Raw genomic sequence first — 13,859 nt, 5'->3', positions numbered from 1 at the left:
CCCCCTACAGTAAGTCGTTAAAATGTCTTGCGATGTAATAGTTTGCGTTGTAATAACCCAGTCGTTGTAACAACTGTGTTGTAAAGGTATGCAATGTAATGCATGCGATGCAAAGGTATGTATTCCCTGTCTTGTACTTCAGAGGCCTGCCCTGCTGATTGAGGACTGCTTTGCACTTCAGAGGACTGCCCTGCTGTTTGAAGCCAGCTCACCCAGTCCTGGACCCTTGGAAGTGGTGCTAAATGTGCTCAAACTACCACAACCTGGGATTTAGAAAATGTACAGCCAAAAAATGCTTTGAGAACTGACAGGAGACCAAGATCTACCTGCTCAATAGTCTGCCCAAGGTGCATCACTGGTCAGCCTGACTTTGTGGTAGTTCCTGCTATGTTCTTCTCTGCAGCATCAGATCCTGGTCACTGCTCCTTACAGCAGGGGTATCAGGCCACGTAGAGCCCTCATTGGCTACAGCCTGCAGTTTTATCCTTGTCATGAGTATCGCACCAACACCACACTGTGCGTGCCCCCTCATAGCCACATACCCCTTACCTCTGGAAGCAGTAGTAAACAGTGTCATAGTAGTGTCACGAATATGGCAACCCTAGTGGCAGTGGTAAGCACTATTGGCTATTTATTCCTATCATGGAACTTAGCAATATTCACTTTGCTCAATCATTGTTACCCTGGCGGCAGTGGGAGGTACCATTGGTTGTTTATTCACATTGTAAAAAGAGTGGATAACAGGCATATGCCAATGAGCATGACAACTGTTCAGCGCAGCACATGTGACATGTGCTTTCCACGAGTTGAACACTGCTTTCACATGCCCTCATCCAAACTGTCAAGCATGTGCACAACATGCAGGAAAGATAAGTGAATAATTACACTGAGGTGCAAACTGCCGACAATTATACACATGCAATGACTTGCCCTCTCCCACCATGACTATTTAAACCATGCTGCACAGAAACCAGTGCTTGGCTCGTTTGACTCCTGGCAAGCACTCTCTTGTCTCCAGCTGGCTCCTGCCTGGCATTCTCTTCTCCAGCAGGTGCCTACCTGATTTCGACTGACTCTCGCGACAATGTCCTCCTCTCCTGCAGTCCTCCCTTCAGCACCAGCATCTCGGCATGCAGCATCTTCCAGCGTCATTTTCCTGCTTCCGCTGCACTATCTGCAGTAGCGCATTTCCTGTAAACCAAGCACAAGAACAAAAAGTTGAACTTAGCTACCGCCTTGCTCGAAGTCACTTTTGATTTAGAACGCCCACTAGAAAGGCAAAACAGTTCTCTGTGGTAGCGTGCAGTGACTGAAAGCGCAGCATTCATTTTTGAGCAGCGCTTGAACAAAGTTAGGCATATTTCTTATATTATTAGAAAGCAATTAGAAAGCAATGCCAAAGAACAATGACTTGCTAACCAAGGTGCAAATTGGCAAGGGAAAGACGCATTTTCTCTACAGCTGCACCTTCGAAAGGCAAGGAAATGGACTCTGTCAATCCCACAGACCTTTACCAAATCTGCAGGATTTGAGAGCCTGGGTGTAAGTTATGTTTTGAGCATTTTCAACATTGTTTGCCCTAAATGCAGCAAAGACAATAAGGGGCCGATTCACAGAACTAACAAGACAAAATCATAAACTTACCACCATTTCGGTATTCACAGAAGGCACTTACTCATTTTGCTATTCACAGAAGGCACTTACTCATTTCGGAATTCGCAGAAGTTAGGAGTCCTAACTTTAGGAGTCCTAAATGCTTTTTGTGAATACCGAAAGTCTTAAAGTTAGGATTTTTCTCAGTTTAGGAGTAGTAAAGTTAGGACTCCCAACTTTAGGACTCCTAAATGCCTTCTGTGAATACCGAAAGTCTTAAAGTTAGGATTTTTCTCAGTTTAGGAGTAATAAAGTTAGGATTCCTAACTTCTGTGAATACTGAAATGAGTAAGTGCCTTGTGTGAATGCCAAAATGAGTAAGTGCCTCCTGTGAATACCGAAATGAGTAAGTGCCTTCTGTGAATACCAAAATGGTAGTAAGCTTAGGATTTTGTCTTAAGTTAGTTCTGTGAATCGGGCCCATAGTCTCTAGGCACAGTTTCTGATGAGAACATCTGATTGAGAAAGAGCTGTTATGCTACAATTTTGAATGTCATGAGTATGTCACAGAACAAACAAATGTATATGAGTATGTCACAGACCAATGTATAACTAAGTTATGTTGCTGTCACCAAAGTAGGGCTAACAAGTGTCTTTCATTACAGGACAAACTTCCTTCTTACACTTGATCCCGGATCTCAGTGGCCTCATACCCAGAGTCAAGACACCAAGGTGTCCTGACATCACCAAGTCCTGGCATGACGAATCAGCATAATTTGAAGAGCTAGTATTTCTTTTCCTCTCTTATCCCATCCCACCTTTTCCTTGCGAACTCACAAGGGTGAAGTGTCTCTATTCATTGTTATCACATGAGGTCCCACTGGAATTTGGGGAATTAAGTTGCCCCATTTGAACAGCATGGAGTTCGGGTGATTCGCAACAATACTGCTGGAGATTTTTGATTCCCTAATAAGTGACAAAGTCTGAATACAGAATTCTTCACTGCAACTTAGTCCAGCGGCTCCCCGACAAGAATACCTTCTTCACGGTCACCTCCAGCTGCCTTGCCGTGCTGAATGTAACCCTTTCAGACATTTTTCTTCAAAATTTCTCCTAAGTCCATGGATAAGCTGAGACCGGGCCCAATCGACGTCACATATTTCTACAGCGCTCCATCGTGGACTGCCAAAACTTTTGACTTGCCCCCATCTCACTCGACTAGCTACCTGCAGTTGGTGCTTTAATCTTATAGGCACTAGTTCTTACTAAAAAAATTATAAATGCATGACTCTGGTTCTACTGATTGGATTTTTGGCATTTAGGTGTCAAATAATTTCTTAAATCTTATTCCAGTTTTATAGATTGGTGTGGGATTTTTCCTGTGGTGCGTTTTCACTTTTTTACTGTTTGTGTGCTGCATAAATACTTTACTCAGTACCTCTAAGTTAAGTCTGACTACTTTTGTGCCAAGCTACCAGAGGGTTAAGCACAGGTTAATTTAGTGACTTTTGTAGTTCATTTTGACAAGAATTGAGGTTTTGCTAATGCAAACAGGCCCAGATTGTCTGTGCAATCATATTACCATATTACGAAAGCCATCGACCCAGCAAGGGCGCATGTCGGCTGAAACATGTAGACCATTTTTTGACCTTTCATTAGTGATGTGAAGGAAGCATTACAGGTCCTATTTTTAACACCCACATTTGTTTTAACCTTACCCTTATCATTGTATTGAATACATCGAATTCTATGAGCAAGAGGTCATTTTAATTAACTTTTTTACAAAGTGAATCCCAACTATTTCCTCTGGATCACCTCCAGGTGGAGGCCAACAAGACCCGATGATGATGCTATCAACCATGACTACACCATTGGCCAAAGACATACCAAAGGCGGAAGATGGCTGTTGAGGGTCCTACATATTTCTTATCAAGATCCCTCGAGGCTTCATGGCTCCACTTCTTTATGATTCTTTGTTAAACACACAGTGACACATTTCATACTATTTTTACTTTATAAGCGTCTGACATTCTCGAGATGAAAACATCAAAGTACGCTTACATTTTAGCCCCTTGCAGTTCAGTGTGTGCGTTATACTCCATAATATAAGTTGTATGGTCAGTGTTTATTACCGAAACCAAACTGCTTTCTTTGAGTCCAAGAAGAACTGCCGAGCCCTCGAGAAAGCCTGGAGAAGGGAACCAACACCGGATAACATGACCACCCTCAAGCTTGCCACCCGGAAGCACCACCAACTGATCCGCGCCACCAAGAAAACCGCATTCAAGGACCGGCTGGACAACAACGCACACAACTACAAGCAACTCTTCAACATCGTGACAGAGCTCTCCAACCCCAACGCCGGAAACAATGACATCACCCCATCGCAAGACCTCTGCAACTCCCTCGCCTCCTACTTCCACAACAAGATCGCGGACATACACCACAGCTTCAGCACCCAACCGACGCACGCCACGACTGAACCACCACCCCCCACCACCACCCTCCGAACCTGGACCCCGATCAGCACCGAAGACACCATCCGCACGATGAACTCCATCCACTCCGGATCTCCGACAGACCCCTGCCTTCACCACGTCTTCAACAAGGCCGACGCTGTCATCGCACCCCACCTGCGGGACATCATCAACACCTCCTTCGACACCGCCACTTTCCCGGAGAGCTGGAAGCACGCCGAACTCAGCGCCCTACTCAAGAAACCTACAGCGGACCCCACCGAACTCAAGAATTACCGCCCCATCTCGCTCCTCCCGTTTCCAGCCAAAGTCATCGAGAAGACCGTCAACAAACAGCTGGCCGCCTTCCTCGAGACGAATGGATCCCTCGACCGCTCACAGTCTGGCTTCCGAGCCAACCACAGCACCGAGACCGCCCTCATCGCTGCCACCGATGACATCCGAGCCCTGATGGACAACGGAGAAACAGCGGCCCTCATCCTCCTAGACCTCTCCGCGGCATTCGACACTGTCTGCCACCGCACCCTAGTGCAGCGCCTCAGCAACGTCGGAATCCAGGAGAAGGCACTGGAATGGATCGTCTCCTTCCTCGACGGAAGAACACAGAGAGTCCGTCTACCACCGTACAAGTCAGAGGCCACCGAAGTCATCTGCGGCGTCCCTCAAGGGTCCTCGCTGAGCCCCACCCTCTTCAACGTCTACATGAGCCCCCTCGCGGCCATCGCACGCCAACACAACCTCAACATCATCTCCTACGCTGACGACACCCAGCTGATCCTCTCCCTGACCAACGACCCCGCCGCCGCCAGAGCCGACCTTCACGAAGGGATGAAAAACGTAGCCGATTGGATGACGACCAGCCGCCTGAAACTGAACTCGGACAAGACGGAAGTCCTCATCCTGGGCTCTTCGCCCTCCGCCTGGGACGACTCCTGGTGGCCCCCCGCCCTGGGCACCGCACCCAAACCGACAGACCACGCACGCAACCTGGGCTTCATCCTGGACTCCTCCCTCTCCATGACCAGACAAGTCAACGCTGTCTCCTCGTCGTGCTTCAACATCCTGCGCATGCTACGGAAGATCTTCCGGTGGATCCCAACCGAGACCCGGAAGACGGTCACCCAGGCCCTCGTCACCAGCCGACTGGACTACGGCAACTCCCTCTACGCCGGAACCACTGCCAAGCTACAGAAAAGACTCCAGCGGATCCAGAACACCTCGGCCAGACTCATCCTCGACATCCCACGACACAGCCACATCTCCGGACATCTAAGAAACCTGCATTGGCTCCCCGTCAACAAAAGAATCACCTTCCGTCTCCTCACCCACGCACACAAATCCCTACACGATCAAGGCCCGAGCTACCTCAACAACCGCATCAACTTCTACGCTCCCAAACGCCATCTCCGATCAGCCAATCACGCCCTCGCCGCCGTCCCCCGCATCCGAAGAACGACAACAGGAGGAAGGTCCTTCTCCTACCTGGCCGCCAAGACCTGGAACTCCCTCCCGACCGGCCTGCGACTGACCCAAGACCACCTCTCCTTCAGGAAGAAGCTCAAGACCTGGCTGTTCGAGCAGTAGCAGCACCCCCCCCCCCCCAAGCGCCTTGAGACCCTCCGGGTGAGTAGTGCGCTATACAAATGTCCTGATTGATTGATTGCATGCCTTGAATCATGCTCCCCCTAAAAATATAATTGTATTGAGGTGATTAAAACTCTACTGCATATGGCATGCATGGGAAGCAGTTATACATAACAAGAATATTTTAGACCTGTTATCAGCTGCTGCCATGTCTTGGTAATCTGTCATTGTCTTTGCCAAGGCAGAGATTGGGGAACTATATTCACCACCAGGCAAAGAGTTGTAAATTTCAAGTACAAATCAGAATAAACTTATTTCAACAAAGTGCTTTACAGATATTCTTTTAAGTGGTCACCACAGTCCCTAGAGGACAGTCCCATGATCATGCAGATTAAATCCCATATCTGGCCGGCTCCCTCCCAATGAATAAATCACTAACCATGGCCCACAGACCTGCAGCGGCTAGGGCACTAATTATTATATTTATCACTACCCTTCTGTAGCATTGACTTTGTGGCCTGTAAAGGGTGCGGTAAGCTTTGTCAAGTCAAGCTTTATTGCTTTCTGCTACAGATCCAGACACCCACACAGATGTATGCATGGTCAGGTCCTGTGACGTTATCACTCCTCTTTTTTCCCCAGAAACTACTCTCATGCCTGATGCCTTGTGCAGGAGGTCTTTCCTAGCATCTTGTTTGCAAGTAGGCAACTTACTTCCAATAGGCTGAAGAGACAACCAGGAGTGCTTTCAGGCAGGTGAGTACAGTGTACAGAACATGCTCTAACTAGCCATTGGCTCACCATACACAGTTCTTGAATGTTAAATTTGTAGTCTAAACAGAGGGCAGGAAAAATGTGTGCTTTCAGGGTGGTATGGCTGTTGTGCCTTAAAATGCTGTGCTGTATTTTTTGTGCTGTAATGTTAAGAGTGGGTGAAATTTCTTAATTTGTTCCTGCAAAACAAATGTGAATTTTATTTTGAAATTGTGAAATTACGCTTTTTTTCATGTGGGTACACTCAGGTAAAAAATCTTTCAGAAGATACTATAAAGTGACTGGTTCAAGCAAAAAAATCTCTTGTAGCAAAGACATTTTTGCAAAATGAGACTCTTTCATGCAAAAAGTGTGCAAAATCGGTTGGTGCAAAATGTCATATAAATTTCAAGAAATTCACATAATGCAAAATTAGGGAATTATCAGAATTTCTCCAGAGCAATTAAAAATTCTTTAGGCCTCACAATGATGCAGTACATCTTATTAGAGTCACATTTTGCTCACACACCTAAATTCACATATAATGTAGTAGAATGTTATAATTATTAGCGGAAAGACCATTGCCATTCTAATGCATAATACTTTCACGAGTACTATCAAGATCTCTGCTCACCCTATTTATAAAATTGGCCTTATTAGAAAAACATATAGCAGTATGAAGACTTTTTCTATTATGAGCCCACTGAGTGCACTACCACTACAAACTCATTCATGTTGCAGAATCCATGTGATATTAAGTGAAGAGTTCATTCTAATGTTGCCACACCTAAAAAAATCCTCCACTCAATTTTATCCTTGCCCAGCAAGGTTTCTGCTTAATGAGTGCTTAACACTAGGGAGCTCATTCCAAATTTGTTGGAACAGTAGCTGTTAGAAATTGGATTTCTGGTTGTTAGAGTATGCCCCCTGTACAAGCAGGATAAGCTAGATACACACAATGATATCCTATGCTCACACGCTGGTAGCCAGGCACAGTGCAGTCAGGCTTCTCTAAAGAAGAAATATGTAAAGTATTTGTGCAACATACACACACACATTCAAAACAACAAATTTCCTTTTCCAAACTTTTTAGGCCGGAATCCTTAGGAGTCACTATATAGTGTAGGGATATTGTAGATCACTGAAACGCCCCGTCGACAATTTGTTTATTAATACATTTTGTGTTTTAAGTGGAATATTTTGTGCATATAAGCTTTGTGATTTTTGAATTTTTAGCAAAAATGTTTTTATAAATAATGTGATCATGTGTTTTTAACCACAATAATTGACTCTAGAAATGTATCAGCAATTCAACAGTTAATAATAAATAATATATTTTGAATTATGACATTGGGTTGTGTGTAACTTAACCTTTGTATATAAGATTTCATCCAAGTAGTTTTGTAAATTTGGTAACCTGCGCAAATACTCATTTCACACTAGTCCACCTGTCCCTACACTATATAGTGACTCCTAAGGATTCCGGCCTAAACAGTTTGGAAAAGGAAATTTGTTGTTTTGAATGCTTGTTACCCATTCCTTTTCCAAGTAAAAGGGTATCTCCCTCTACATTTTGACATACACACACACACACACACCCACACACACACACACAGTAACACAAAGAAAACACAACAGAAATATTCCACACAGGATGGACTAGAAAGAAAGATCATATTTGTATAAGTAAAACAAGATCAAAACAACAAAAATCCAATAAGTAGAACTGGAGTTATGAGTTTTTAAAGAATAATTCAAAATGAACTGCTTGGAAGGAAATAGCGCCTAGGGGTTACTTCAGATCACCCTGGACCGGGTTAAATCCAAAGTTCAGGCCAACCGCGATGGAGGGCAGGCCAGCTACAGGACTCACACATGTCTAGCTGAAAAAGTACCATGGATGGAGGAAATGTTGACGTTCAAGACTCAATGTGTCGGTTTAGAACCGCACAGGTGTAAAGCGCTTCATCGACAAACCTCATTGCGATGCAGGTGATGCATCATCATCGAACCACACTGTCCGTCATCATCGAGTCGCGCTGTACGTCAGAGCGTTGTCGTTGAACAGCTTCTGCATCAGAGGGTAATGCGATGCAGTGATGACTTTGCACCTGTCGGAACTAATGCATCAGAGGGTAAAGCGTTGGTTCCGAAAGGTGCAAAGTCATCACTGCATCGATTATGATGGTTCTGCACAGCAGAAGCCCACTTTAAAGGGTCTAGGACTGAATTAGCACTACTTGGCAGGGAAGGACTCACAGATGACAGACTCCAGGTGCTGTTGCAGGGTTGATGGCCCATACACTTCAGAACAGGGGGCAAGACTGCAAGCCCTTGGAGTCACTCTGGTTTCAAGTGCAGCACAGCAAAGAAGAAAAGCAGTTCTTCCAGAGAAGCAGCCAAGCAGAGTGGCAATCCTTGTAGCACAGTAGTCTTTACTCCTTGCAGATTTCTTCAGAAGTCCAGTAGTGTACTGTCTTAGTACCGTTAGAGCCCCAGTACTTATACCCAGGTGTGCCATTGAAGTGGAGGTGACTTCAAAGCAGGCCCTTGAAGTGCACATGTCCAACTATTTTCCCAGCTCTGGCTCCAGACTATTAGTAGGAGGTAATCAGCCTTTTTGTGGGAAACAGAACATTGCCTATTCTGTTGTGTCAGCCCCCCCTCTTTTCCTGCCCAGGAAGAGCTATCAAAATGCAGATGAATGTAGATGAGTTCTCTGTCACACCGACCCTTCCTGTGTTTGTGGCTGTCTAGAGGGAATGCACAAAATGTAGCTGTCACCCACCCCAGACGTGTCCTGGAGACAGGCTGCTGGGCATACAGAGTATTAGGAGCAGAGAAATGTCCCCTTTCTAAAAGTGGAATTTCTAAAAGAGTAATGTTAAATCCAACTTTACCAGTAAAGAGGATTTATCATTACCATTTCAAAGATATAAAACTTAATACAACTTCTCCTTTCTAATTAGGACTTGCAACTTAAAAGTAAATTAAGGAATTCCCAAAGCTAGTCAATGAGAGGAGTATACCTCTCAGTAGTAAAAAACGAATTTGGGTGTTTGTCACTAGCACGAAATGTGAAACTTAAAAGTACATGTCTTGCCTTTTACTTACATAGCACCCTGCCCTTAGGTTACCTAGGGGCTACCTTAGGGGTGACTTATGTGTAATAGAAGGGAGTTTAAGGCTTGGCAAGTGGTTTTAAATGCCAAGTCGTAGTGGCAGTAGACTGCACACACAACCGTTGCAATGGCAAGCCTGAGATAGGCTTGAAAGGTTACTAGTGTGGGTGACACAAGCAGTGTTTCAGGCCCACTAATAGCATTTATGTTACAGGTCCTGGTATATGTTATACCACTTTACAAAGGACTTACAATTAAACTAAATATGCCAATTGTGTATACACCATTGTTACCATATTTAGGGGAAAAGCACATGTACTTTAGCACTGGTCATCAGTGATAAAGTGTTCAAAGTCCTAAAGCCAACAAAAACAAGATCAGGAAAAGAGGAGCGGGAAGGCTATAAGTTTGGAGTGACCCCCTCAGAGAGGGCCATTTTACAGCAGTAGCTATATATCACACCTGATAAACTCTGACGCCATTTGGGTCGGACTTTATTGGATGACATATAAACAGAACCTATGTATAGTTTTTGGGAGAATGACATGCAGAGTTGTGGGTCCTAATGCACCAAAACTGCATGTTGCTTAAAATTGCTGTGTTTTTCTCCCCTGTTACATCACAGCACCTTGACCTGCCAAAACTTTGATGAAGGGTCAGTTATAAATGCACCCGGTAAATACTGGATGCAGTAAATACTGCACAACTCAGAATTCAGCCTCCTTGAGCAAACTTGGAATCACAGCCTAAGTACCTTCAAAGGTCAATAACTCACACGTCACAATAGTAGCGCTGAAAGTTACCAGGGGTCTCCCAGTCTTACAAAAAACTACCAATGACCTGGCGATCCACTGAAACTTCCTGAGCATTTCTAACATCCATATTCTACTCAAAGTACTAGAAACATTTCTCAATCAATTGATCTAACATGATTTTGGTATCAGATCAGAAATGTATACAAAAAAATTGTAAAAAATAATCCAATCCATGTATGACGAGTCACATGGAGCACTAGGGTTGGCTATTGGGTGCTGGGTATATTATTTAGCATACAGAATAATAAATGTTAAGAGCCTGATTCACTAATGTTTTTCCATTAGTATGCATGAATTGTAGTTCTTCTGACTAGTACCTTAGCTCCAGAAATAAATGATGAGCACTCCTGACTTACTCCTGCCTTACCCCCAGGGACTAACTGGTTAACTGGAAGTTCTACACAGAAAAATGTTTGTGAATCGGGCCTACAGAGTGATATTTGGATGTTATATTCAGTCAGTCGTCAATGATTGGTAAGCTTTGTTGCAGATGCTGCTGTTTAACATCATTTATGTAAGAAGAGAATTATGGTATACTCATAAGACACATTTTGTTATTGGTATGCATTACCCTGATGATTATGATAAAACAGGCATGGTCATATTTTATTATTGATCACTTGTGCTGCGAATATTGTTCTATTATGAAGCAATAGAAATGCCATTCATTTATATGCACTGAACAATAAAATAAAGTTATCAACTTGATGGTCTTTCTTTGCTTTCTGTTGCTGTACTGTATTGCATTGGTATTTAAACAGCACTTTCCTGTCACTTTGACTACTCATTCAAGTTTCCACTTGAAGTATTCTATTGCATTGCTTTAAATCATTGGACAATTGCAATGTTTGCAGTGTTGTTACCTATTGGACGTATAATTTTCCCAGATTATCCAAAATGTGTTATCTCTCCCCCTATTCCAGCTTCTATCTATTTTATTCATTCTTTGAACAGAAGCCACCCACTCTTTGAAAGTTGGAGGTGTATTCTTTACCCAATTAATACAAATATCCATTCTCGCTAGCAATATTAATACAAGCAAGATTTTGTCTTGGTCTTTACTTAGTTTAGTTACTCGGGCCAGTTTCCAACTTCTCCCAAAAATAATCAAATCAATACTCACGTCCACCTGCATTCTCAATATCTTGGACAAGATTTTACCTATTTCTCTCCAGAATTCGTCAAGATGGTGGCATTGGCCAAACATGTGTAGATTATCTGCGCCCCATTCCCTGGATTTGGGCCAACTCCTCTCGCTTTGGCCTCTAAACTTTAACAACCTCTTGGGGGTCCAGTACGTTCTATGCTTTGTGAATATGTGATTCTTTCTCAACGGTGCAGATTTTCCAGTTTTCCAGTAAGTGTTCATAGAAGTTTGCCAATCGTTTACTATGTCGAGCTCTGGAAATGTTTCTCTCCAGATCTTGTTGGGAGTATCATAATACTCTTCTCCTTCTTCAATCAGTGCCCAATACCAGCAGACTACTTCTTTTTTTAAGGACTTGTTTTGCTGCAGCGTTTCCTCTGTTGTCCAGTAACCCACTTCTGTGTCTTTAAGATTCTTAATCCAACTACTTATTTGGTAATATTGGAATCTTGAAACTGTTCCATTAGTTCTTTCACTCAGTATTTCCCAGTCTACTACAGAGTTCTTAATTATTATCTCACCCCACTTGTTGATGTTATTTTCTTTCAAAACGTTTGCTAATTTATCTTTTAGACTTTCGGGTGTTCCTGGGGAGTCCCACATAGTTGCATATCTGCTGTAGTAGAGTATTTTGAGTATCTTTCCCATTTGATACCAGAGTGATACCGCCGCCTTTAAGCTTTTTAGCCTTATTTTTTTAAGTACTTGGGGTGACCGTACTTATATAAAAATTGCTTCCTTCCTTGTTAAGTAATGCTTTTAAGTGGTCAGGGTACAGATCACAATGTCCTAGTAATATCCTGACGTTTTTGAATTGGAACGCTCCGCAGTATATCAAGGCTGGCTATCCCTCCTTGCATTTTTCTTCTCCTTATTTTTTTCCAGGCTATCCTGGCCCCTTTTGCAACCCAGGTAAAACTGATTAGCTCCCCTTATAGCTTTTTTATTTGATTGTGGTTGAAATCCAGTGGAATGGTACTAAATAAGTAGGTGAATTTGGGGAGTATGGCCATCTTTATTATGTTAGATCTTCCAATAAATTATAGTGGAAGGCCTTCCCATAAGTTTAACAACTTCTTTGCTTGTTTATGTATTCTCTCAAAGTTTTGGTTTGGGATTTCCTTAAGATCTACTGAAATGTCAATGTCCAAATATTTAATTTTTTCCTTTATTCTAAGGTCTTGGAAGTGATGATTCCAATGTAAAATGTTGGTTTTAGTTTGATTCGACCTGATACTGCCCCATACTCCTCTAGTATTTCTCCTATTTTGGGTAGAGAAGCCTCAAGATTACTCGTGAATATCATTAAGTCAACGGCAAAAAGTCCAACTTTCTTCTCCTATCCCTAGTGTATAAATAGGATAATTCCTGCCTCCTTCCTTATCTTTTCTGCCAGTGGTTAGATATATAAATCAAATAGCAAGGGAGATAAGGGGCACCCCTGTCTTGTTCCTCTTTTTACTCTTCTACTATCTATTAATACTCCTTTTACTAGTACCTTTGCTGTTGGGTTCTTGTATATTTGTTTAATTGCATTTTGGAATGTCTCACCTAGGTTAAACTTTGCCAAAGTGGCGGTCAACAAGGGCCAACTTACCCTGTCAAATGCTTTGGCAGCATCTAGGGTTAACACGGACAGTGATGTTTCATAAAGTATTGCAATATCTATTGCTGTGATAACCTCATGTGTTAATTCTTGTATGTGCCGTCCTTTAATAAAACCTTTTTGATTTAAATGGACCACTGAACCTGCAATCTCCCCAAGCCTTTTAGCTAGAATTTGTGTATAGACCTTGTAATCGGTGTTTAAAAGTGATATTGGCCTGTAAGAATCAGTTCTCGTTGGGTCTTTCCCTGGCTTAAGTACTAAGTTGATAGTTGCCTCTTTTCAAGGGGCTGGTAATGTTTCCTCTGTTAAAAATATATAATTAAATAGTTCCGTCATAGGGGTAGCTAGTTCCTCACATAGATGATTGTACAATTCGTTTGGGAGTGAGCCTGGTTCTTTTGCACTCCTAACACTTCTTCCTTAGTGATTAGCTTGTTGATTTCATCTCTTTGTTCTTGAGAGTTCAGTATTTGTAAATGTCCAGTATTTGTAAAGCGGGAACATTTACCCGAAGGTGTCACATGGTGCTGGGCAGACCCCTGCCGCTGGAGCCGGGGTTTGAACCGTGATCCTCAGCATCCAGCCTCAGTCGCCCTGGCTGCTGCGCCACACCTCTTCCACAAGGTTTGGAAGGTTTATTTTTTCTAGCATGGATTGTACTTTATCCTCCGTGGGTGCTTCTTCCTCGGTATATAAATCACTAAAGAAAGCTACAAATTATTTTCTGATGACTTCTTCTTCAGTAGTGTATTGTTGATT

The 13,859-nt window shown here is 43.1% G+C and overlaps 1 long non-coding RNA gene across 1 annotated transcript in view; it reads right to left on the bottom strand.

The window, feature by feature from the left end:
* LOC144761809 (uncharacterized) overlaps positions 1–13,859 on the bottom strand; it is a 100,291-nt gene that overhangs the window by 64,532 nt on the left and 21,900 nt on the right. Inside the window, exon 3 of the long non-coding RNA XR_013595904.1 lies at positions 1,060–1,191. This is a non-coding gene — a long non-coding RNA (uncharacterized LOC144761809). The remainder of the gene's footprint in view (positions 1–1,059; positions 1,192–13,859) is intronic.

The sequence above is a fragment of the Lissotriton helveticus genome, chromosome 6 (assembly GCF_964261635.1).
Source record: "Lissotriton helveticus chromosome 6, aLisHel1.1, whole genome shotgun sequence".
Classification (NCBI taxonomy): Eukaryota; Metazoa; Chordata; class Amphibia; order Caudata; family Salamandridae; genus Lissotriton; species Lissotriton helveticus.
Note: the sequence above shows the minus strand (reverse complement) of the source record. Positions and strands in the feature narration are given on the sequence as shown.